The sequence below is a fragment of the Cryptomeria japonica genome, chromosome 8, assembly GCF_030272615.1.
Source record: "Cryptomeria japonica chromosome 8, Sugi_1.0, whole genome shotgun sequence".
In the NCBI taxonomy this organism is placed as follows: domain Eukaryota; kingdom Viridiplantae; phylum Streptophyta; class Pinopsida; order Cupressales; family Cupressaceae; genus Cryptomeria; species Cryptomeria japonica.
The window spans coordinates 119,445,231-119,449,921 of NC_081412.1; positions in this window are offsets into that span (position 1 = coordinate 119,445,231).

Below are 4,691 nucleotides of genomic sequence, written 5' to 3' on the forward strand. Positions count from 1 at the left end.
AGAATGATGTGGGTCACATTTTTGAAAGACAAGTTTGAAGCTTTTGTAAAGTTCAAAGATTTCAGAGCATTAGTGGAGAAGGAAAGCGGTAAAAGGATCAAGTGCTTGAGAACTGATCAAGGAGGGGAATTCACCTCTGATGAATTCAACAAGTATTGTGAAGAATTTAGCATCAAGAGGCAACTGTCTGCTCCCTGGAATCCATAGCAGAATGGCCTAGTAGAGAGGAATAATTGGACTATGGTTGAAGTAGCTAGAACCATGTTGATTCAAGGAAAGGTAGCTCACACCTTTTGGAGAGAAGCGGTGAGCACTGTAGTTTACACAATGAACCAGATACTCATCAAGAAAGGTAAGGATAAAACTCCTTATGAGTATTGGACAGGTAAGACACCTGTGGTTAGCTACTTTAGGGTATTTGGTAGAAAATGTTACATCAAGAGGAGTGAACACCAGGGCAAGTTTGAAGATAAATGTGATGAGGGAATATTCCTAAGATATTTCACCAAGAGCAAAGCTCTGAAGTGTTTCAACAATAGGACTCAGAGAATCATGGAAAGCATCAATGTAAGAGTTGATGAAACCTCTGAGAAATCGGAGGAAACCAGTAGTGAGCAAGCTATAAATGAACATGTTGCAACCTTCTAGGAACCAATTGCCAGTCAACCGAGTACCAGTAATAGTGTTCCCGAACCGGTGAATGCTGATACTGATGAAGATGAGGATGAAGAGGAAAAGCAAGAAGAACCAGTCAAGACCATTCCTCAGTATGTCAAACTGAATCATGATTCTAAGTAGATCATAGGAGATAAGGATGCAGGAATCCTTACAAGAAGGAAGATCAGAGAGAACTCATGTATGATCTCTGAACTTGAGCCTAAATCATTCAAAGAGGCTCATAAAGATGAAGACTGGATCAAGGCAATGGAAGAGGAACTTGACCAGATAGAGAAGAATGGTACATGGTCCTTGGTACCTAGACCAGAGCATAAAAATGTCATTGGAACCAAATGGGTTTTCAGAAACAAGCTGAATGAGGATGGCACAATGATTAGAAACAAAGCCAGATTGGTGTGCAAAGGATATGCACAAGAAGAAGGAGAAGACTATTAAGAAACCTTTGCTCCTGTAGCCAGATTGGAAGGAGTTCGTATGCTTCTGCATAGGATACATAAAGCCTTATATGGTCTAAAGCAGGCACCTAGAGCATGGTATGAACATCTGCATTCCCATCTTGTGAATATTGGATTTGAGAGAACAAGTGAAGATAGCAATATCTACTTGAAGTCTGAAGGAGATCAAATCTTGATCTGTGAGGTTTTTGTTGATGACATTATCTTTGGTGGAGATGACAAGATGAGTCATGAGTTTGCTGATGAGATGAAGAAAGAATTTGAGATGTCACTCATAGGGGAGAATAAGTTCTTCATTGGACTGCAGATCCAGTAGATGAAAGATGGAATCTTTATCACTCAGTCCAAATATGTCAAAGAGGTGTTGAAGACCTTTGGCATGGAAGATAGCAAACCGATTGGTACACCGATGGTGACTGTTTGCAAATTATCAAAAGAGGATGATTCCACATTGGTTGATGAGAAGGAAGACCGATCAATGATTGGTAAGTTGCATTATGTAGTGCATAGCAGACTGGATATTGCACATGTAGTTGGTATTACTGCAAGGTTCTAGAAAAGTCCAAGAGAATCTCACTTGGTTGCAGTCAAGTGGATTCTTAGGTATCTGAAGGGAACAATTGACTATGGATTGTGGTACCCATACAACAATGATTTCAACTTGAAAGTATTCACAGATGCTGATTGGGTAGGTAATGTGGATGACCAGAAAAGCACAACTGGTGGTGCATTCTTTCTCAGTGGTAGACTAGTCTCATGGATGAGTAAGAAGCAGAGTTGTATCTCTCAGTCTACAGTGGAAGCGAAGTACATTGTAGCTTTCATGAACTACACTCAGACAATCTGGATGAAGCATGTATTAGATGGCTTCAAAATTATTGTATCTGAACCGATAAGTATATTGTGTGATAACACAAGTGCTATCAATATTTCAAAGAATCCGATTTTAAATTCTAGAACCAAGCATTTTGAGCTTAAGTATCATTTCTTGAGGGAAAAGGTTCAGAATAAAGAGATTGCACTGGAACATGTTTCCAATAAGGAGCAGTTAGCAGACATATTCACCAAGCCTCTCCCAAAGGCTACATTTGTGTATTTAAGAGGTAAATTGGGGGTACTTCCCCTTTAGGATGTGAACTAAAAGTATTTGTTCCACATCAGTCAGGTATTGCATAGTCAAATTTTTTGTTGATTGATGTGTTGAAGGATGCTACTCCTCAAGGGGAGCAACATAATGGAATAGGAATTCTTGTGCCTCCACTTTGGCATTGTTGTCAAAGGGGGAGAAGAAGTGAAACAAAGAAGATATTTGCAGAAATTGGGGGAGAAGATGTGAAGCGGAGAGATATCTTTATATATTGCCATCAATGCCAAAGGGGGAGATTGTTGGCATTATGTGAACCAGTATGAGGACATAATGATATTGTATGTTGTCATTGATGTCAATATGTGATATGAAGTGAACCGGCATATGTGAGAAGAGAGAACGGACATATGTGTGAACCGGTATATATGCCAAAGTGAAGCGATATATTTGTTCATGGTGAACTAGCATGTCAAGGTGAACCGACATGTTGTTATGAGAACTGGTACATGGAACCCTCGTGTGACTACCGGTTGGTAGTGTCAGGGTTTTCAGTTGAAGCACCTCAAGCCTGTGTGACTCAATCGGTGATCTTTGTGTGATGAGTTAGCATGGTAACAAAGAACAGATCATGTTGCCACATAAGCCCTGTGCGCATGAAGGATCTTGCATGAAGAAGACTGTCCCTATCTACCTTGAGAATGTGCGAAGTTTTGTAAACGATGATAACACGTGATGGGTTATTAGCTACCATGAAATCAGTGGAAAATGGATGATGGAGGAAGTCTTGAGATTGGATCAAGAACTGTTGCATTTAATGTAGTATGCTCAACGGTCAGGATTGATCAGTTTGAATTGCTTAACCTAACAGGTTTAGGGTTTAGGGTTTATGCTTCCAACTTGTCTGTTTCATATAAGATCGATGTTGTGTTTCTCTCTAAAGTTGTTGGCAAAAGTTGTGTGTGTGTACCCAAGAGAAAGGATACATGATTCTTGCCAGACTAGAGGAGAGAAGTGATACCTGCAGAGTGTAAGTGCAGAAGGTGAAGAGGAGCTTAAGCAGATCTGCATTGGCATTGAGTGCTATCATCAGATCATTGTTATACCTGTTGATCTTTAACCACTTCAACAGTTGTGAAATCCCTTAACAGGGTAGCTTTGAACGACTTGCTGTAAATCCTTTAATAGGGTAACTTGAAGCTATTGAGTCAATGAAGTCCTTTAGCTATCGAGTTCTTGAAATCCTCTAACAAGGTAACCTTTAACAAGGTTTAACCCTTAACTGGGTATTCTAGCCATCCCTTAACCGGGTGATCCCTAACAGGATCGGTTCCTAGCAAAACCTATTGTAATGTCTTTAAAAGGACAAGGCTCCTAACAGAGCGGACTTCTAAAGAGTTCAAAAACAAGCTTGTGGGTATTCATCACCACTGTGGTTTTTCCCAGTTGGGTTTCCACGTGAAAATATGTGTGTCATGTGTGATGCTTTTATCTTGTGATGCCTTGTTATTGTCTGTCAAGCATGTGATGGTTCTGTGTTTTATGCCTGTCAATAAAACATGTTGAACTAGCTATTATTATATTTTGATGATAGATTACCTGTTCATGCATAAGGGTGAAATGATAGTGTTGTTTTGAGTTGAGTGGAAAGCTAAGTGATTAACCAGTTAATGCTTGTCTCAGTCATTCTTATCTTTATCGGTTGCACTCTATTTCAAACTGGTATCACTGTTTACCAGTCATTTGAAGTGTCTATTGTCAAACCGATTTAGGACTGTGTTTTTTGTCTGTACTAATTCACCCCCCCTCTCAGTATCAATTTCGTACTATTCGTTCATCATTGAGTTATCATATGCTATGTATGATAGGCAGATGGAATGGAGGAGGAAATAGATAGATGTCCAGCAGAACTTTGCCCCCAAGCGTGGGGAGTGAAAGGATGAGGGGAATTATGCATGGTGTCTATTTGCCAGGTTTTTATCATGGTACTTGTCCAAGGTTTTTTTTTTACTCTTTTTCTCTCTTTTTTTTTTTGGATTTTTTTTTGATTTTTTGAGAGAAAATTAATGGACAAATATGGATGGGGATAAATGGATTTGGAAGATAGGTGATAAGGGAGATGGATGGAGATAAATGGATTTGGAAGATAAGATGGATGGAGGACTCGAGCATTAAGTTCCATATCAAGGTATTAGGAGCCCATTTGAAGTGATCACTGAATGTTGGTACAACTTCATTAGGAATGAGTGGATTATGCAAAGACTTGGATTAGATGGTTTTAATGGGGAATGTAAGGGAGATGGTGGTGGTAAGTGTTTGGATGGAAGGAGGGAAAGTGATCATGATGGGGGGATGTTTTTAGGACCAACATTGACACATGTTGTGAAGGATGTGAGATAAGTGGAGGAGAGATGGATGCAGCATGTGGATGGAGGAATTATGATAGGTAGCTTTGGGAGATAGGGACCCAAAAT